This window comes from Delphinapterus leucas, chromosome X (assembly GCF_059928025.1).
Source record: "Delphinapterus leucas isolate spDelLeu-1000000601 "Yukka" chromosome X, BTC_Dleu_Yukka2, whole genome shotgun sequence".
NCBI lineage: Eukaryota > Metazoa > Chordata > Mammalia > Artiodactyla > Monodontidae > Delphinapterus > Delphinapterus leucas.
Window position 1 is genome coordinate 69,008,696 of NC_143150.1, and position 23,235 is coordinate 69,031,930.

Genomic DNA, 23,235 nt, shown 5'->3' on the forward strand with positions numbered 1-23,235 from the left:
TTGTTTGTATTCTTTTTTTTTTTTTTTTTTTTTTTTTTTGCGGTACATGGGCCTCTCACTGTTGTGGCCTCTCCCGTTGCGGAGCACAGACTCCGGACATGCAGGCTCAGCGGCCATGGCTCACAGGCCCAGCCGCTCCACGGCATGTGGGATCTTCCCGGACTGGGGCACGAACCCGTGTCCCCTGCATTGGCAGGCAGACTCTCAACCACTGCGCCACCAGGGAAGCCCCTGTTTGTATTCTTGATGTACTTGTGAGGAAAGGTGAATTCCACATCCTCCTATTCTGCCATCTTGACTCCTCGAGTTCTCCTGATAGTTGGATCTCATTGTTTGAATGAGGATCCTAAAAATTTTATTTGAGCTGTTTTTACTTAAGACTTGGAGTCTTAAGGGGCATTGGTGCATCTTCCTAGGCAGGCATGTATGGGGATCTGGGTAGGAGGTCCAGGGAACCATAGGTGGCTGGTTTTTGTTAAATTTGGCTTAACTTTAGAGAAAACAAGTTGATATATGGCCTGAACAAACCGTTTGCTAGTGAAATGAGAGACTGAATTATTCTGCTCCAAGGCACAAGGGACTTTTGCTCCTTCCAGCCACAAGGCATCCTCAGGTGGCTAAGAACCTAGCAGAAGTGTCTGAGGATTAATCCTTGTGATGTGTAGTGGTCCCAAAGGGAGCCCCACTACAACCATTAAGTAAATACTGCTCTTCTGGGAAATGTGACAGAGGCTGATCACCTAGTGATCAGAGCACCCATGGAAGTTTTAGATTGTAAGAGGGAGAAACCAAGACACATAAAAGAGTTGAACTGACCCAAGGGTAATTCTTTGGGGGAGCTATACTCAGAAGCAGCACCCATCCAATCAAACACACCATCCTCAGAAAGTTGTTCAGATCATATATCATATCTGAATTAGGCTACCAAATTAATAAAGGGAAATTGTGCCTCAAAGGCCAAAAAGCTCCCAGATGAACAGCCACCTCTGGGAAACCCAGCTGGGTTTATGTATAACATCTATGGAACTGACACTTGCAAGTATTTAACTAAATGGTAAGGTCTGACCAAATATAATTTGTGCCTGAGATGGCCAAAATGGGGCACTTTTGATTTTAAACTAAGTTGGTTTACTCGCAGGCTCAATTAGAAAAATATCCAGCTATAAGATCAAACAGCCAGAATGGAAGGCATATTTTAATTGGTACCTGGAAGCCTCAAAGCAAGAGAATGATAAAGTGGCTTCATTGTAAGAGACAAACTGAAAATTATTAGAAACAGTGGCTTAATTAGAAAAGACCTCAGAAACCATTGCTTATTCTCCCCCTCTTTCCTCCTCCTTCAGCTTCTTCATATCCTCTTCTTTTTGTGCTTCCCTATCCTGACCTTCCTGCTCTTCTACCTTCAATTTCAAAGAAAGAACTTATTGAGTCTAAGGGAAAGGATAAAGACAGCTCTAAAATAACAGCTGCTCCCTTTAAGGAGAAACCCATAAGTAGAGGGGAGCTTGCTCTTACCTATACCCCTTGGACTAAGACAGAACTTAAGAACTTAACTAAGGATTTTCCAGATCCTTTACAGGGTCCTTTGGGTTTTGCTAAATAATTTGACCTTACAGTAACAACTTACGAGCCTGGATATTCAGCCTTGTACCAGCTTGTACAATTACTAGTCTCTGAAAATAAAGCAAAAGAATGGCTCCAGGAGATAGATTAGAAGACACCTATGGAAGATTTTCTTAAACAAGGATGCAGATTGCCAGAAATGCAGAGAAATTGCCCACAACCTTTATTAAGCTATTCCAAAGATCTTTCCAAAGAAAATAGATTGGGCAAAAATCCATCAATGCAAACAAAAGCCAGAAGAGACTTTTCTTTGATTATTTCAAAAGATTTGAAAATATAGTCAAATATCACTCTGGCACTGACCCAAAGAGTTTCCTGAACCATCAGAATGATCCAATATTAAATTATATTTTCCTAGAAGGAATAGGTGAATTGGCATGACTGGTAAAAAGATATGAACTTGATTGGGCTACTATGTATACTAATACACTTGTCACTATTGCTGACAAACTCTCCAAAACCTTACAGAAAAGAGAAAAGGAAAAAGCTGCCAACGTTATGAATATGCAGTTACAACTGCTCAGCAGTCCATTGAGACTACCTGGCCCAAATTTCAATCAGTCTTGAAGCAACCACACCTGCCTTTGGAACCCTGTGGGCCCCCCTTCCAAGTACAAAGGCCCCCTCCATGTTCCCTGCCTCTTGTTTGTAGAAAAGCTGAAATCTCCCAGCCCTCCGTGAGTCACAAAAGAGCAGACTCAAGCAGTTAATGATTAGGACAATAAAGTCACAGATTCAGTATCTGATGCACATTTCTGAGTTGTTTTACAGATACTATAACTGCCACCAGAGGGAAAAAGCTAACTGCATGATGGCCAGATTGCAGCCATGACATAAGCTGCTCCATCTTGAGCAGTGCTGAATCTATGATTAGCACAGTTCCAAGAACCATCCTTAAGAGAGTGGGATTAACACTATTGCTCATAGGTATCACCTCACACCAGTCAGAATGGCCATCAGTAAAAAGTCTACAAATAAATGCTGAAGACGGTGTGGAGAAAAAAGAACCCTCCTACACTGTTGGTAGGAATGTAAACTAGTGCACCCATTATGGAGAACAGTATGGAGGTTCCTTTAGAAACTAAAAGTAGAACTACCATATGATCCTGCAATCCCACTGCTGGGCATATATCCAGAGAAAACTCTAATTCGAAAAGATATATGAACCTCAATGTTCATAGCAGCACTATTCACAATAGCCAAGACATGGAAGCAACCTAAATGTCCATCAACAGATGAATAAAGAAGATGTGATATATATATACAATGGCATATTACTCAGCCATAAAATCAAAATGAAATAATGCCATTTGCAGCAACGTGGATGGACCTAGAGATGATCATTCTAAGTGAAGTACGTCAGACAAAGACAAATATCATATGATATCATTATATGTGGAATCTAAAAAAATGATATAAATGAACTTATTTACAAAACACAAACAGACTCACAGACATAGAAAATAAACTTATGGTTACCAAAGGGGAAAGGTGGGGGGAAGACAAATTAGGAGTTTGGGATTAACATATACACACTACTATATATAAAATAGGTAGACAGCAAGGACCTAGTATATAGCACAGGGAACTATACTCAATATCTTGTAATAATCTATAATGGAAAACAATCTGAAAAAGAATATATATATATATTAAATTAACTATACTTCAATTAAAATAGGTAAGGAAAATCAAAAGAGAAAACACTATTGCTCATAATAATCTATATCTATGTGGGCATCAAAATAATTGTAGCTTGTTCTGCCCATGTATGTAAATAGGCAACTAAAACTGTCAGCAAAGAGATACTACAGAACTACGTTGACATCTTCCACTCTAAAAATATGGTACCCTATGTCAGCAGGAAGAAGTTACAGAAGATGGACCTTCACCCATAATCCCACAAACATGGAATGATATTCTGACAAGTGGGGATTTGTAAGCAGCTTTTGGCAGGAAAGAGCTCTTTGCAGAAAAGAGCTCTCTGCAGGAGGCCCCTTTGTTTTGTCACTTTAGGAAAGCTATATTGTAACTAATATAACCAGGCACCCCCATCTCTGGCCGTAGCACACATTTCATATCTTTTGATCACACAGTACCTTGCCTAACCTGTTGGTTCTTTCCATAGATCAAAGAAGTAGAAATGAAGAAAAAGTAATTAACAGATGACCAGATTGTTTCCCTAGCTTCCCCTTCAGTAATCTTTCAAATAAACTTTGTGAACAAACTGTGTGAACAAAATAGCATCTAAAGAAAGACCACGAGGAGTCAACAAGCCTGCATGCAGTAGGAGATGGCGATGACGCAGACCCCCTATCTCAATGATTAACTGAAATTACTTGTCCTTTTCCCTTTAAAACCTTTCATGGCAAAGCAGAATCTTGGGAGTTAGTTTTTGAGGGACATGAGTCCACCTTCTCCCCAGATTGCCAGCATTCTGATTAAAAGCAACTTTCCTTTCTACCAACAATTGCCTCTTGATATTGATTTTTGAGTGGCAAGCGGCCAGACCTGACTTCAGTAACATCTTTATTGCAGAAAACCTGGGCATTTTGAAAGAGACTGCCACAAATTTAAATGAGATTTAGAACAAGGTAGGATTAACAAGGAATACGGGTGCTCTGAGGATTATGAGAAGGCATTCCCCCTCCTTCTCACTAACTACCTTCGGGGAAATTGAAATAAAAATCAGAGGGAAAACTTCTAAGGCCCTTGTAGACACAGGGGCTACATTATCTGTTCTTAACCCTACCCTTATTCATTGCCCTCTCCCTCAGAATAAACAGTCGATTCAAATGATAGGGGTTTCTAATTTACCTATACAAGTTTTTAAACCAGCACCAATAAATTTTCAGTTAGGAACTATCATTGGAAGACATGTTTTCCTTTTGGTAAAATGTGCTCCAATTCATTTAATAGGATGAGACCTTCATAGGCATACAACAGCCATATTATCTTTCCACCAAAGGGTGAAATTATTTTAGATTTATAAAACTTAGATGCAGACAAGAACATAATTACCAAGAAATTGATGGTAATGAAAACAAGAGTTTGGACAGATGGAGAGGAAGTTAACTACTGTTACAAGTGCCTGAGGAATTATGGTCATCCTCCTCCTCAGACATTGGGAAAATCAAGTCAGCTACTCCCATTAAAGTAACTATCGATAATTCCAAGCCTCTACCCAATATTTGACAATATCCACTTAGATCAGAGGCATCAAATTGAATTCCTATTATTCAGGAATTCCTCAATAAAGGACTTATAATTCCTTGTACCAGTCCTTGTAATAGCCCTATTTTACCAGTAAGAAAGTTAAATGAGGAAGGCTGAAGGTTTGTTCAGGATCTGAGAGGTATAAATACCATTGTGATCCCTTGCTACACTGTGGTTCCTAATCCTCACACCCTGCTCTCAGCCGTTCCAGCAGACACCTGTTATTTCTCAGTAATAGACCTATGTAGTGCATTTTTTAGTATTCCAGTGGAAGATGAAAACCAATACCTCTTTGCCTTTATGTGGGAAGATCATCAGTATACTTGGAGAGTTATGCTGCAAGACTATACAGAAGGACCCACTTATTTTTCTCAAATACTTAAAGCTGATTTAGCTGTTCACTTCCTTAATGGCTCTGTTTTGATTCAATATGTAGCTGATTTGCTTTTGTGTTCAAGAACTGGACAAGACTTTCTTTATTCTATATTTATTTATTTATTTACTTATTTGGCTGTGCTGGGTCTTAGTTGAGGCACATGGTACCTTTGTTTTGGCATGCAGGATCTTATAGTTGCAGCATGTGGGCTCTTAGTTGTGGCATGCATGTGGGATCTAGTTCCCTGGCCAGGGATTGAACCCAGGCCCCCTGCATTGGGAGCATGGAGTGTTAACCACTGGACCACCAGGGAAGTCCCCAAACAGGACTTTCAAACAGAAACTGTCTGTAACAACAATTAGCCTCTAAGGGACATACAGTGTCTAAAAACAGACTGCAATTCTGTTTACCAATTGTGAAATATTTGGGTCATTTGATATCCAAGGAAGGATTGTTAATTGATTCTGAAAGAATTAAGGGAATCCTGGCTTTCTTGCTACCCAAAACAAAGAAATAGCTAAGAGGATTTCTAGGTTTGACTGAATACTGTAGGAATTAAGTACCTACTTTTCCCCTAATTTCCCAACTCCTCTATGTGTTACTTAAGTACGACTGATCAGGCCCAATTGAAAGGACAATAAAAGGAGAAAAGGCTACAGATGCCTTAAAAATCTTCATTGACTCAGGCTCTGGCATTAGGCCATCCTAATTATAAATTACCATTTTTTCTTTTTGTGCATGAAGATAAAGGAAATGCCCTAGGGGTGTGTTAACTCAGAAGCGTGGTGACCAGCATCAACCCATAGGATAGTATAGCCACCACCTAGATTCAGCGGCAAAAGGAATCCCACCCTATATGAAGGTTGTTTCAACAACAGCTCTCTTGTTCAAAGTTACTGAAGAGCTCATAATGGGGTCTACTTTGACTGTCTATGTTTCACATTCAGTGGAATCTCTTTTAAATTCTCATTATACTCAGCACTATTCTGTGAGTAGACTCACTTCTTACAAGGCATTGTTGCTTTCTTTGTCTAATATTATTATACTTTGGCTCAATGTGATAATCTTAACCCCACAATTTTGCTTCCAGTGTCAGGAAGAAAACATCACATCCGTATTTCACTAATGGATTATCTTCTTACTCCTAGGAATGATTTACAAGAAATCCTACTGATAATGCTGACTTAAGTTTGTTTACAGATGGATCTTACATAAAAGATGAACACGGACATTACTGTGCTGAAAATGAAATAACATCCACTGTGGACATAACTGAAACTTCTTACTTACCAGAACCAAAGTTGGCACAACAAGCTGAATTAATTGCTCTAATCAGGGTTTCTCAGCTAGCCAAGGATCAAATAGCAAATATTTATACTGATAGTCACTATGATTTTGGAGTGGCTCATGATTTTGGAATGCTCTGGAAGGAAAGAGGCTTTTTTTTTTTTTTTTTTTTCGCGGTATGCGGGCCTCTCACTGTTGTGGCCTCTCCCGTTGTGGAGCACAGCTTCCGGAAGCGCAGGCTCAGCGGCCATGGCTCATGGGCCCAGCCGCTCCGCGGCATGTGGGGCCCTCCCAAACCGGGGCACGAACCCGCGTCCCATGCATCGGCAGGCAGACACTCAACCACTGCGCCACCAGAGAAGCCCTGAAAGAGGATTTCTTACTTCCTCAGGGAAGCTCATAAAAAAATGGGAAACTAGTCTCAGAATTACTAGACTCCATAATTACCCAAAGAATTGGCCATTATCAAAATACCTGGACATTCCAAATCTGATTCAATAGAGGCTAAACGGAATCAATTCACAGACTCGGCAGCTAAACAAGCTGCTTTAAGTTCTATTTCTGTCCAGCTCTGAGAATGTCCACTACTTAAACTTGAGCCCAATTTAACTGTTAAGAAATTTCCCCTACAGGTTCAAGAATTAGCCCCAAAAGATGAAAAAGAAATATGGAAGAAGAAAACAAGATTCTTTGATCCCACCTCACGAATATGATTTGGAAAATAATAAGAGGCTTATAGTGCCCATGGGGGCTCAGTTACCCTTACTCCAGCACATGCATTCCCTGACCCAACAGGCTCCTGAAAAAATAACTCTATGGAGAAAAGAGTACATTTCGAAGCGCTCCTCAATGGTAGCCAAAAAGGCATATACTGGATGTATTATTTGCCTTAAATATAATCCCAGAAAACGACTCCATCGGTCACAAGGTCACTTTCCCATTCCTAGGGGACCCTTTGAGGTATGGCAACTGGGCTTCATCCAAATGCCACAATCTCAAGGATATGAATATATTTTGGTAATGATCTGTATGATTTCACACTGGGTTGAAGCTTTTCCATGCAGAACAGCAACAGCTTTAACAGTAGGTAAATTACTATTGGAAAGAATAACTCCTGTTTGGAGGATCCCTTTCGAGTTGCACCACGACCAAGGAACTCACTTTACTGGGAAAATAATAAAATCCATATTTGGCCAATAGTGCGCTTACCACCTCCAATCTTCAGGACTGGTAGAAAGAATAAACAGTATTATCAAAACTCAATTGACAGATAGCCTCATCTACCAGAGGGCAGACAGCAGAAGCAAGAAGAACTACAATCCTGCAGCCTGTGGAACAAAAAACATATTCACAGAAAGATAGAAAAGATGAAAAGGCAGAGGGCTATGTACCAGATGAAGGAACAAGATAAAACAACAGAAAAACACCTAAATGAAGTGGAGATAGGCAACCTTCCAGAAAAAGAATTCAGAAAAATGAGAGTGAAGATGATCCAGGACTTAGGAAAAAGAATGGAGGCAAAGATGGAGAAGATGCAAGAAATGTTTAACAAAGATATAGAAGAATTAAAGAACAAACAAACAGAGATGAACAATACAGTAACTGAAATGAAAAGTACACTAGAAGGAATCAATAGCAGAATAACTGAGGCAGAAGAACGGATAGGTGACATGTAAGACAGAATGGTGGAATTCACTGCTGTGGAACAGAATAAAAAAAGAATGAAAAGAAATGAAGACAGCCTAAGAGATGAGGGGAACAATATGAAATGCAAAAACATTCACATTACAGGGGTCCCAGAAGGAGAACAGAGAAAGACAGGACCCGAGAAAATATTTGAAAAGATTATACTTGAAAATGTCCCTAACTTGGGAAACGAAATAGCGACCCAAGTCCAGGAAGTGCAGAGAGTCCCATACAGGAAAAACCCAAGGAGAAACACGCCAAGACACATAGTAATCAAACTGGCAAAAATTAAAGACAAAGAAAAATTACTGAAAGCAGAAAGGGAAAAATGACAAATAACATACAAGGGAACTCCCATCAGGTTAAGAGCTGATTTCTCAGCAGAAACTCTACAAGCCAGAAGGGAGTGGCATGACATATTTAAAGTGATGAAAGGGAAGAACCTAAAATGAAGATTATTCTACCTGGCAAGGATCTCATTCAGATTCAATGCAGAAATCAAAAGCTTTACAGACAAGCAAAAGCAAAGAGAATTCAGTCCCACCGAACCAGCTCTACCAAAAATGCTAAAGGAACGTCTCTAGGCAGGAAACACATGAGAAGAAAAGGGCCTACAAAAACAAACCCAAAACAATTAAGAAAATGGTAATAGGAACATACATATCGATAATTACCCTAAACGTGAATGGATTAAATGCTCCAACCAAAAGAAACGGGTTTGCACAATGGACAAACAAACAAGACCCATATATATGCTGACTACAAGAGACCCACTTCAGACCTAGGGACACACACAGACTGAAAGTGAGGGGATGGAAAAAGATACTCCATGCAAATGGAAATCAAAAGAAAGCTGGACAGTAATCAAGACAATATGGTACTGGCACAAAAACAGAAATATAGATCAATGGAACAGGATAGATAGCCCAGAGATAAACCCACGCCCATATGGTCACCTTATCGTTGATAAAGGAGGCAGGAATGTACAGTGGAGAAAGGACAGCCTCTTCAATAAGTGGTGCTGGGAAAACTGGACAGGTACATGTAAAAGTATGAGATTAGATCACTCCCTAACACCATACACAAAAAAAAGCTCAAAATGGATTAAAGACCTAAATGTAAGGCCAGAAACTATCCAATTCTTAGAGGAAAACATAGGTAGAACACTCTATGACATAAATCACAGCAAGATCCTTTTTGACCCACCTCCTAGAGAAATGGAAATAAAAAAAAATAAACAAATGGGACCTAATGAAACTTCAAAGCTTTTGCACAGCAAAGGAAACCATAAACAAGACCAAAAGACAACCCTCAGAATGGGAGAAAATATTTTAAAATGAAGCAACTGACAAAGGATTAATCTCCAAAATTTATAAGCAGCTCATGCAGCTCAATAACAAAAAAATAAACAACCCAATCCAAAAATGGGCAGAAGACCTAAATAGACATTTCTCCAAAGAAGATATACACACTGCCAACAAACACATGAAAGAATGCTCAACATCATTAATCATTAGACAAATGCAAATCAAAACTACAATGATATATCATCTCACACCAGTCAGAATGGCCATCATCAAAAAATATACAGACAATAAATGCAGCAGAGGGTGTGGAGAAAAGGGAACACTCTTGCAATGCTGGTGGGAATGTGAATTGGTACAGCCACTATGGAGAACAGTATGGAGGTTCCTTAAAAAACTACAAATAGAACTACCACATGACCCAGCAATCTCACTACTGGGCATATACCCCGAGAAAACCATAATTCAAAAAGAGTCATGTACCAAAATGTTCATTGCAGCTCTATTTACAATAGCCCGGAGATGAAAACAACCTAAGTGTCCATCATTGGATGAATGGATAAAGAAGATGTGGCACATATATACAATGGAATATTACTCAGCCATAAAAAGAAACGAAATTGAGCTATTTGTAATGAGGTGGATAGACCTAGAGTCTGTCATACAGAATGAAGTAAGTCAGAAAGAGAAGGACAAATACTGTATGCTAAAACATATATATGGAATTTAAGAAAAAAAATGTCATGAAGAACCTAGGGGTAAGACTGGAATAAAGACACAGACGCACTAGAGAATGGACTTGGGGATATGGGGAGGGGGAAGGGTAAGCTGTGACAAAGCAAGAGAGAGGCATGGACATATATATACTACCAAACATAGGGTAGATAGCTAGTGGGAAGCAGCCGCACAGCACAGGGAGATCAGCTCGGTGCTTTGTGACCACCTGGAGGGGTAAGGTAGGGAGGGTGGGAGGGAGAGAGATGCAAGGGGGAAGAGATATGGGAACATATGTATATGTATAACTGATTCACTTTGTTATAAAGCAGAAACTAACACACCATTGTAAAGCCATTATACTCCAATAAAGATGTAAGAAAAAAGAAAAGAAAACTGGAGTAGCAATACTCATATCAGATAAAATAGACTTTAAAATAAAGAATGTTACAAGAGACAAAGTAGGACACTACATAATGATCAAGGGATCGATCCAAGAAGAAGATATAACAATTATAAATATATATGCACCCAACAAAGGAGCACCTCACTACATAAGTCAACTGCTAACAGCTATAAAAGAGGAAATCGACAGTAACACAATAATAGCGGGGGATGTTAACGCCTCGCTTACACCAATGGACAGATCATCCAAACAGAAAATTAATAAGGAAACACAAACATTAAATGGCACAGTAGACCAGATAGATTTAATTGATATTTATAGGACATTCCATCCAAAAACAGCAGATTACACTTTCTTCTCAAGTGCGCATGGGACATTCTCCAGGATAGATCACATCTTGGGTCACAAATCAAGCCTCAGTCAATTTAAGAAAACTGAAATCATATCAAGCATCTTTTCTGTCCACAATGCTATGAGATTAGAAATCAATTACAGGGGAAAGAAACATAAAAAAACACAAACACAAGGAGGCTAAACAGTATGTTACTAAATAACCAGGAGATCACTGAAGAAATCAAAGAGGAAATCAAAAAATACCTAGAGCCAAATTACAATGAAAACACGACAATCCAAAACCTGTGGGATGCAGCAAAAGCAGTTCTAAGAGGGAAGTTTATAGCAATACAAGCCTACCTCAAGAAACAAGAAAAATCTCAAATAAACAATCTAAACTTACACCTAAAGGAACTAGAAAAAGAAGAACAAATAACCCAAAGTCAGTAGAAGGAAAGAAATCATAAAGATCAGAGCAGAAATGAATGAAACAGAAACAAAGAAAACAATAGCAAAGATCAATAAAACTAAAAGCTGGTTCTTTGAGAAGATAAACAATATTGATAAACCATTAGCCAGACTCATCAAGAAAAAGAGGGATAGGACTCAAACAATAAAATCAGAAATGAAAAAGGAGAAGTTACAACAGACATCACAGAAATACAAAGCATCCTAAGAGACTAGTACAAGCAACTCTACGCCAATAAAGTGGACAAGCTGGAAGAAATGGACAAATTCTTAGAAAGGTATAACCTTCCAAGACTGAACCAGGAAGAAATAGAAAATATGAACAGACCAATCACAAGTAATGAAATAGAAACTGTGATTAAAAATCTTCCAACAAAGAAAAGCCCAGGATCAGATGGCTTCACAGCCGAATTCTATCAAACATTTAGAGAAGAGCTAACACCCATCCTTCTCAAAATCTTCCAAAAATTTGCAGAGGAAGGAACACTCCCAAACTCATTCTATAAGGCCTCCATCACCCTGATACCAAAACCAGACAAAGATACTACAATAAAAGAAAATTACAGACCAATATCACTGTTGAATATAGATGCAAAAATCCTCAACAAAACACTAGCAAACAGAGTCCAACAACACATTAAAAGGATCATACACCATGATCAAGTGGGATTATCCCAGGGATGCAAGGATTCTTCAGTATTTGCAAGTCAATCAATGTGATACACCATATTAACAAATTGAAGAATAAAATCCATAGGATCATCTCAATAGATGCAGGAAAAGCTTCTGACAAAATTCAACACCAATTCATGATAAAAACTCTCCAGAAAGTGGGCATAGAGGGAACCTACCTCAATATAATAAAGGCCATATATGACAAATCCACAGCAAACATCATTCTCAATGGTGAAAAACTGAAAGCATATCCTCTAAGACCAGTAACAAGACAAGGATGTCCACCCTCACCACTATTATTCAACATAGTTATGGAAATCCTAGCCACGGCAATCAGAAAAGAAAAATAAATAAAAGGAATACAAATTGGAAAAGGAGAAGTAAAACGGTCACTGTTTGCAGATGACATGATACTATACATAGAGAATCCTAAAGATGCCACCAGAAAACTACTAGAGCTAATCAATAAACTTGGTAAATTTGTAGGATACAAAATTAATGCACAGAAATCTCTTGCATTCCTATACACTAATGATGAAAAATCTGAAAGAGAAATTAAGGAAACACTCCCATTTACCACTGCAACAAAAAGAATAAAATACCTAGGAATAAACCTACCTAGGGAGACAAAAGACCTGTATGCAGAAAACTATAAGACACTGATGAAAGAAATTAAATATGATACAAACAGATGGAGACATATACCATGTTTTTGGATTGGAAGAATCAATATTGTGAAAATGACTATACTACACAAAGCAATCTACAGATTCAATGCAATCCCTATTAAACTACCACTGGCATTTTTCACGAAACTAGGACAGAAAATCTTAAAATTTGTATGGAGACACAAAAGACCCCAAATAGCCAAATCAGTCTTGAGGGGAAAAAAACGGAGTTGGCGAAATTAGACTCCCTGACTTCAGCCTATATTACAAAGCTACAGTAATCAAGATAATATGGTACTGGTACAAAAACATAAACATAGATCAATGGAAAAGGATAGAAAGCCCAGAGATAAACCCATGCACCTATGGTTAACTATTCTATGAGAAAGGAGGCAAGAATATACAATGGAGAAAAGACAGTCTCTTCAATAAGTGGTGCTGGGAAAACTGGACAGCTACATGTAAAAGAATGAAATTAGAACACTCCCTAACACCATACACAAAAATAAACTCAAAATGGATTAGAGACCTAAATGTAAGACGAGACACTATAAAACTCTTAGCGGAAAACATAGGAAGAACACTCTTTGACATAAATCACAGTAAGATCTTTTTTATCCACCTCCTCAAGTAATGGAAATAAAAACAAAAATAAACAAATGGGACCTAACGAAACTTAAAAGCCTTTGCAAAGCAAAGGAAACTACAAACAAGACGAGAAAACAATCCTCAGAATGGGAGAAAATATTTGCAAACGAATCAATGGACAAAGGATTAATCTCCAAAATATATAAACAGCACATGCAGCTCAATATTTATAAAACAAACAACCCAATCAAAAAATGGGCAGAAGGCCGAAATAGACATTTCTCCAAAGAAGAAATACAGATGGCCAAGAAACACATGAAAAGCTGCTGAACATCACTAATTATTAGAGAAATGGAAATCAAAACTACAATGAGGTATCACCTACACCAGTTACAATGGGCATCATCAGAAAATCTACAAATAACAAATGCTGGAGAGGGTGTGGAGAAAAGGGAACCCTCTTGCTCTTTTGGTGGGAACATAAATTGATACAGCCTCTATGGAGAACAATATGGTGGTTCCTTAAAAAACTAAAAATAGAATTACCATATGACCCAGCAATCCCACTACTGGGCATATACCCAGAGAAAACCATAATTCAAAAAGACAAATGCACTCCAATGTTCATTGCAGCACTGTTTACAATAGCCAGGTCATGGAAGCAACCTAAATTCTCATCGACAGATGAGATGTGGTACATATATACAATGGAATATTACTCAGCCATAAGAAGGAACGAATTTGGGTCATTTGTAGAGACGTGGATGAATCTAGAGACTGTCATACAGAGTGAAGTAAGTCAGAAAGAGAGTAACATTATCGTATATTAACGCATATATGTGGGACCTTGAAAAATGGTACAGATGAACCAGCTTGCGGGGCAGAAATTGAGACACAGATGTAGAGAACAAACGTATGGACACCAAGGGGGGAAGCGGCGGGGGGGTGGTGGTGGTGGTGTGATGAATTGGGAGATTGGGATTGACATATAAAATGTATAACTAATAAGAGCTTGCTGTATAAAAAATAAACATAATAAAATTCATAAATTCAAAAAAACAAAAAAAAGTCATAAGATCATGAAGATAACAACAACAGCAAAACTCAACTGGCAAAATTCTCAGAGACTTTTAGTCTTTCATGGTGAAAACCTTTCCCATTGGTGCTTCCCAACCTCAGGTCTATCCCTTTTGGTAAACATCAACTGTTTCCTTTTGAAATAATCACTGGGTGACCTATGTGCTTAGATGAAGGCATGTAAGAACCAGCATTACTTAAGGGTGCCGTATCATATTATTGCCAAGGACTTATTAAAGCACTTAAAGAAAATGAAAAGTTACTAATTACTTTCACAGCGAGCTCCTGGGAGACAAAGACTCTAAGGACCATGGGTTACAGCCTGGAGATTTTGTCTATTGGACAAGATATCAAATAAAGGACTCTTAACAACCAAATTGGAAGAGACCATATCAGATATTACTAACAAATCTGTGCTGGAAAACTTAAAAGGAGTAAGCTCTTGGATTCACATTGCTCACCTTAAAAAGCCTCCTCTCCTAAATGGACTGCAACTCCTGTTTCTGACACCCAGCTTTGACTAACTAAAACCAGCACTACCAGACCAGGAGGAGAAGATGAAATCCGAAGTAAATAGATGACCCAAGATGCTGGACCAGGTCTTGATAATCGCTCACGTTTGCTTATGAACCAAATGTATTTATTTCTTGGGCTCAATCATTTGAAAATTTGAAAAATCAATCCAATTGCTGGGCTTGTGGCCAATTACCCATGTCCAGAACTTCTGGATTACACTGGCGGGTTTAACCTCTTCAGGGTTCAGACTGGCTAGACCTTAGGCATTTTATCTTAGAAGAAAGAAATTCTAGTACCATGCAAGCCACCAATGATATCACTAAGTGTGACCCTCTTACCTGGTTAATTAATGACACCTGTTCTGAACCTGGCCATAAATACTCCTTTTCACTAGATGTTACCCAATCCCAACCAGAGCAGTATGCTAAGGCTAAACCTAAAAATGTAACAACCCGTCTTTTTGGTGGCATTATTCCCCAGTTATGGGATGAATATATCTGATGCCAGCCTATGGCAACCTGAATAGGAGGGACCCTCTCTGATGGGGACAAACCAATCATACCAAAGATAATCAACCTAGCAATACTTATAAGTTATGGTGGATGCCACCTGAAAGTTGTCAGTATACTATAACTTTGAGGACCAGTGATTGGTTTGGAACTAATTGGTTAAGAGGACCAGGGATATACTGGGTAGCTTCTAATGGGATCCAATGGATTTGTGGAACAAGTTTTTGGCCTTGGTTTTCCTCAGGTTGGTTAGGGAGATGCACAATTGTTTTCCCTTGGGTTCAAGGTCACTTACCGGTAACCTTGGAAATAGCCCCTGCCAATCTGCCTTTAATGTGGGCACACTGGGTTTGATTAGTTTTTCAGTGATATGATCATTTGGTCATGATATCTGTTCCTGCGCATGGAATAGAAGATATCATTACTCACATAGAAGCTTTACTAAAAATTACTCAACAAGCTTTGAATGATAGTAATTAAGCCATTAGCTTGCTCAATTCAGAAGTCTCCATGATGAGAAAAGTGGTCCTACAGAATTGCATAGCCCTTGATATTCTAACTGCTTCTCAAGGGGGAATTGTGCTATAATACATACTGAATGCTGTGTCTTTATACCTGACAAGTTTTCTAATGTAACTCATTCTTAATACATATGAAGACTCAAATTTCTGGTCTGAATAATCCTCTTCCCAGTTTAGGGGAAATACTAGGAAAATGGTTTGGTTTAGGAGGATCTTGGCTTAAAACTTTACTAATAATGTTGTTTACTCCACCTGGCAATTTTAATTACAGTTTGTCTAACTTGTAAGGTGATAGTTTCTTGCCTTTTATGCCATATATTACCTACTCCTACTAAGATAATGATGTCTAAACAAGTTGAAATTATTGATTACATCTATAGTTCTTTATAAAATAATGGACATGCACAATGCATATGCGAGGCAAAACTGGCATAAATCTTATTGGACAACTTGGAATTGACCTTCAGTCCTTGCCGAACATCCTATTAGTATAACCAACCCCCTTCCCAAAAATAGAGAACCAGGCTACTAGGTCCCAGCCATCAAGGGACATGATGAACCCAGGGCAGGTAAGCAACCTGCATTGAGGGACGAAATAATTGATCACCTTATGCTTTATATCAAAAGATTTATGATAAAAAGGGGGAGATTGATGAAATAAAAATTCATAATTTAAGGCAACTCTCTAAAAATTTAAACATAAAAAGTTTCTCTGCACTTCGGCCTCCTCTCTCCCTTCTGCTGTGCATTGTGTATCTGCATTATGCATTGACCAGACCTCCCCCATGGCAGAAATACCTGCTCCACCATATAGAGCAATATACTCCCAGTGCTAGCAAGATCATTCCTTAGGAGATAACATTCCTTCTTAATCCTGCAAGGGGTCAGGATGACCCATTACTTTGTAAGTGCAATTCTAGATTGTGTACACTGTCAATACATACTGTGATATATAACCTTCTGTCTCAAAAATGTATATAACTGTTCTTTGACCTCTAATGGGCAGAACAGTTCTCAGGGCTCTCTGGGTTATAATCTGTCTCCTGGGTTATAATCCTCAGGTTGGCTCTAATACAATTTTCCATCTCTTTCATAGATGGACTATTGATTAATTTTTCATCAACACATTATTTTTTAAGGCTGTAGCCGGTTACTTTGTAAGAGTCTGGAGATGAGCTCACAGCAAGTTTGAGTGTAATATAACCATTTCCAAATAGGGTTTTATTTTATTCTGTAATAAAATTTTAAGTGATTTGTCAAGAAAATATCCAAACCCAAATAAAAATTTGTCTCTTGTTCTACAGTTGGATCATGTATGCTAAGACATTTTCCCACTATGGACAACAAAAATAAAGTATCTTTGGGACTTTCCTGGCGGTCCAGTGGTTAAGACCCTGCTCTTCCAATGCAGGGGGCGCAGGTTTGATCCCTGGTTGGGGAACTAAGATCCCACATGCCACGTGACACAACCAAAAAAAAAAAATAAAAACAAGTAAAAAATTAAAATAAATAATGAAGGGAAAAAAAGAAAAAAGTCTCTTTAAAATGACATTTCAATAGCTGATGTTGCCAAACTAATTAATATAAAAAAGGGGTTTGAAAGGGAGAAAACCTTTTTAAAAATATGAGTTACTTGGTATTATATTAAGATTAAGGGGAAAATACTTTTCCCCCAAATTATGAATCTGTATCTTATTAATACAAACATTTTTAATATTACTCCTTTATTTTAGAATGAATAATGCTTATAAGTATAACTAAGTCTCAAGTATAAAGGGGCTGATTATCTGCCTGGAATATAATTTGAGCCTTTCTTCCACTCCCAACTTATCATTTAGAAATTTCATTGCATTAATAACAGAAGTTAGGCAACTAAAGGAACAAGGTATAATTCAAATAAGCAAATTCTGTTCTTTATTAGTTGCCCTTGAGAAAGTTTGAAAATGGAGTTGAGGGGAAGCAAAACCATAATGCTTATACTCATCAATTTATTTAATAGTGTTCTCTTTCTTCTCTATTAGCAAAGCAGTTGAATAAAGCTTTATGTACTTACTCAAAGAGACTAAATCTCGGTATGTTAAATGGTTTGCTCCATGTTGGTTTAACATGCACACACATGAACATATAAAACAAACCAAATAAATACTTAAGAACTTGATGTAGAGAGAAGATTCCTTCCCCAAAAAGAAGCTTCTGGTAAGATGAAGTAGACATACTTTTCCCTATTCTTCTCACTATTCATTCTTATAAATAAGAACCCTGGACACTATATATAAAATAAGAATATGAAAGGTGGAGAGAAGGCAGACAGCTAGGGTCCTTGGGACCAAAAGGAAGAGATGTTTATGAGTTCTGTGGGGTTACTCTTTGCCTAATATATCCTAGACTTGGAACTGAAGAAGGTAGAAACCTCAAATTGCCAATTACTGCTGTAAAAGGCCCAATAAATCCTGGTTTCCCTAGCAACAGATCAGGAAAGGAGCATCTTAACAAGGCAGAAAACTTTTATATAATAATGGCTGTACTCCAGTCAAACATTACAGAAAAGAACTGTGGCTCCTCACCCCTATCCATACCAGAAAAATCCAGGTGGGTACCACAGAATTCCCATGAGGTTGTAGCAGAGCATCACAACATTCATGCGTGGGTGATGTTCAAGAGGTCCAAGTAGATAACTTGGACTCTCATCCCCCTTCGTCAGCAATGAAACCATTCATCCCCACGATATCAATGGAGACCACGTAGAAACTGTAGACTTCAGCCCCATGCAGCACAACATTTTTTTACCTACTGGGGAAATATCAAAGGAGAAGTGGAGAGTAAGGAACTTCACTATCACCTAATGGTACCAAAGCACCCCCATTACAGTATCACTGGAGACTGTGAGGGAAGCCAGAATTCTGATTCTTGCCCAGCAGTAAAAATAAGCAAATAAGCTCCCATCCTTAGGTGGTAATGAGGTCAAGTGGGAAATCTAGAATTCTACTTACACCTGGAGGTAACAAGGTGGTGATACTCTTTACCCTGCCAAAGCACTGTCAGAGAAAACCAGATGAAGCAGAAGATTTAAATAACACCCAGAGTCTAATAACATAATATTAAAATTTTCAGGTTTCAACTGAAAGTCACTTATACCAAGAACAAGGAGGATCTTAAACTGAATGAAAAAAGAAAATTGAAGTGTGTCAACACTGAGATGATACAGATGATAAAATTATTTGAAAATGATTTTCAATCAACTTTTATAAAAAAGCATCAGTGAGGAATTACAAACACAACTGAAACAAAAACAGAAAGTCTCATTAAGGATTTAGAAAGCACCAGCAAGGAAAAGAAGAAATAAAAAAGACCAAATGAAATTTTAGAAGTAAAGCATAGAGTCAGTAAAAATTTAAAAGCTCAATAGGTGGGCTCAAGAGATTGGAGAGAACAGGTAAAAAATTTATGAACTGAAGAGGCAGCATTAAAAATTGCCCAAACTATGATAAGAAACAAAAAGCAGAGAATGACATCCCTCATAAATGTATATACAAAAGTATTCAACAATATATTAGTAAACAGAATTCAAAAATATATAAAAAGGATATACACCATGACCAAGTGAGATTTCTTCCATCTATGTAAGGCTAGTTCAACATTCGAAAGTCAAAAAATGTAAACTCTCACATTAACAGAGTAGAGAAGAAAAATCATATGATTATATCAATAGATGCAGAAGAAAACACTTCGCAAAATCCACCAGCCATTCATGATAGAAACTCTCAGAAAGCTAGGAATAGAGAAGGACTTTCTCAATTTGATTAAAAAAAAATTTAAAAATCCACTACAGCCAACATCATTCTTTTTTTTTTTTGTATTTTTTAAAACATCTTTATTGGAGTATAATTGCTTTATAATGGTGTGTTAGTTTCTGCTTCATAACAAAGTGAATCAGTTATACATATGCATATGTTCCCATATCTCTTCCCTCTTGCATCTATCTCCCTCCCACCCTCCCTATCCCACCCCTCTAGGTGGTCACAAAGCACCAAGCTGATCTCCCTGTGCTATGCGGCTGCTTCCCACTATCTATTTTACATCTGGTAGTGTACATATGTCGATGCCACTCTCTCACTTGGTCACAGCTTACCCTTCTCCCTCCCCATATCCTCAAGTCCATTCTCTAGTAGGTCTGTGTCTTTATTCCCGTCTTGCCCCTAGGTTCTTCATGACCATATTTTTTCTTAGATTCCATATATATGTGTTAGCATACGGTATTTATTTTTCTCTTTCTGACTTACTTCACTCTGTATGACAGACTCTAGGTCCATCCACCTCACTACAAATAACTCAATTTTGTTTCTTTTTATGGCTGAGTAATATTCCATTGTATATATGTGCCACATCTTCTTTTTCTTTTTGACTGTTTCAAATCTTTATTTCCGTTTGAATGTAGCCCAAGCCTCAGTACTTTCATCTAAGAAGAAAGTATCATGTCAGATTGTATTACAAGCTAAAATTTTATAAGTCCTAAAAAAAATTCCAAGTTTTACCCAATTTCCAATCCCCACAGCTCCAGCCCCACAAGAAATTCATACAATTGTTTAAAACAAATTATAATTCAATAGGAATAAAATATTCAAAATAATACATCTAAAGAAATTTTCTAGAATCTTGTGCAATAATAGGGTTAGTTAGATAAATCATGTACCTGTATTTAGCTTAGTTTAAATTTTAAACAATTTTAAGAATAGCTGTTACAGAATTTATAGTGAAAGAGGCACCTCAAGAATTGGAGGCAAAGGTTAATCTTAGTTGCTCTGTCTAAACTGTGCTTTGTGGTCCTATTTAGCATTTTATATATATATTTATTTATTTATTAACATCTTTATTGGAGTATAATTGCTTTACAATGGTGTGTTAGTTTCTGCTTTGTAACAAAGTGAATCAGTTATACATATACACATGTTCCCATATCTCTTCCCTCCTGCGTCTCCCACCCTCCCTCTCTCACCCCACTAGGCAGTCACAAACCACCTAGCTGATCTCCCTGTGCTACGTGGCTGCTTCCCACTAGCTATCCACTTTACGCTTGGTAGTGTATATATGTCCATACCACTCTCTCACCTCATCACAGCCTACCCCTCCCCCTCCCCATATCCTCAAGTCCATGCTCTAGTAGGTCTGTGTTTTTATTCCTGTCTTACCCATAGGTTCTTCATGACCTTTTTTTTCCCCTTAGGTTCCATATATATGTGTTAGCATAAGATATTTGTTTTTCTCTTTCTGACTTACTTCACTCTGTATGACAGACTCTAGGTCCATCCACCTCACTACAAATAACTCAATTTCGTTTCTTTTTATGGCTGAGTAATATTCCATTGTATATGTGTGCCACATCTTCTTTATCCATTCGTCTGTTGATGGACACTTAGGTTGCTTCCATGTCCTGGCTATTGTAAATAGAGCTGCAATGAACATTTTGGTACATGACTCTTTTTGAATTATGGTTTTCTCAGGGTATATGCCCAGTAGTGGGATTGCTGGGTCATACTAGAACAAAAAATTTCACAATTTGTATGTAAACACATAAGACTCCGAATGGACTGTACTACAAAGCTACAGTTATCAAGACAGTATGGTACTGGCACAAAAACAGAAATATAGATCAATGGAACAGGATAGAAAGCCCTGAGATAAACCCATGCACATATGGTCACCTTATCTTTGATAAAGGAGGCAAGAATATACAGTGGAGAAAAGACAGCCTGTTCAATAAGTGGTGCTGGGAAAACTGGACACCTACATGTAAAAGTATGAAATTAGAACACTTCCTAACACCACACACAAAAATAAGCTCAAAATGGATAAAAGACCTAAATGTAAGGCCAGACAATATCAAATTCTTAGAGGAAAACATAGGTAAAACACTCTATGATATAAATCACAGCAAGATCCTTTTTGACCCACCTCCTAGAGAAATGGAAATAAAAACAAAAATAAACAATTGGGACCTAATGAAACTTAAAAGCTTTTGCACAGCAAAGGAAACCATAAACAAGACCAAAAGACAACCCTCAGAATGGGAGAAAATATTTGCAAATGTAGCAACTGACAAAGCATTAATCTCCAAAATTTACAAGCAGCTCATGCAGCTCAGTATCTAAAAAACAAACAACCCAATCCAAAACTGGGCAGAAGACCTAAATAGTCATTTCTCCAAAGAAGATATACAGATTGCCAACAAACACATGAAAGAATGCTCAACATCATTAATCATTAGAGAAACACAAATCAAAACTACAATGAGATATCACCTCACACCAATCTGAATGGCCATCATCAAAAAATCTACAAATAATAAATGCTGGACAGGGTGTGGGGAAAAGGGAACCCTCTTGCACTGTTGGTGGGAATGTAAACTGATACAGTCACTATGGAGAACCGTATGGAGGTTCCTTAAAAAACTAAAAAAAAAAAGAAGGAGTATTAAACATGAACAAGTTTAGACCTAACGGTTTGGAAAATTCTCATTCTCTCCTAAAGGCAAACTATGTTGAAGTTTAGAAATGGTTTCCAAGTAACAATCAAACCCAGGGTCCTGCCAGAAAAATACTGTATGCTCTCAAGGTGAAGCTGAAGTTATAGCTCTAAAATCCTTTGTTAAGGCATCAAAAAGATACAATGTTCTGCTTTAGAATATTAAGTTGGACAAAAATAGCACTTTAGAGTTTAAGGGTGTACCTACGAGTATCTTCATCAAACAAGAGTCTCTAAGAAACATAAAAACTTTATTATACAACCCTCCTGACATAAGACCAGGGTGAAGAAGGGTTTAATTGGAAGAAATTCAGGGTGTGGTGTTTATTCATAGGAGACCAAAATGATTTTAAAAGAATTACATTTCCAGACATACCACCAACTTTCACTGACAGGGACAAAAACACTACAAAAAGGAAAAAAGGACTTTGAACCTCCGAAACCTACTAGCAGGGAGCAAACCACAAAAGCTACGTAGTTGAAAATATAGCTTACCTAGCAAATCAAAGGAAGGATGACTCAAAGTGTGGAACCAAGAACAATGGGTAAGGACTGAGCCATTCCTGGGCAGGAATGGGGCTGAGTCCTTAATGAAGAAACTTCCAAAATTTTCCTGTCTGGATTTCAGAATTTCTATGTACTTCTTTGTGCTTCACATTTTCTCCCTATTTGAATAGGAATACCCATAGGGGTTTTATCAGTCTCGACCCTGTATGTTGGGCAAATGGAGTGCACATAACTCAGATCAA

At 37.9% G+C, this 23,235-nt stretch overlaps 1 pseudogene across 1 annotated transcript in view; it reads right to left on the reverse strand.

Annotated features, from left to right (window-relative positions):
• The window catches only part of LOC111178295 (dnaJ homolog subfamily B member 6 pseudogene), a 133,219-nt pseudogene continuing 109,984 nt past the window's right edge, over positions 1 to 23,235 (reverse strand). The window contains exon 6 of the transcript XR_016391343.1: positions 1 to 23,235. This exon is cut by the window's right edge and continues 22,316 nt beyond it. The product of XR_016391343.1 is annotated as a dnaJ homolog subfamily B member 6 pseudogene (transcript).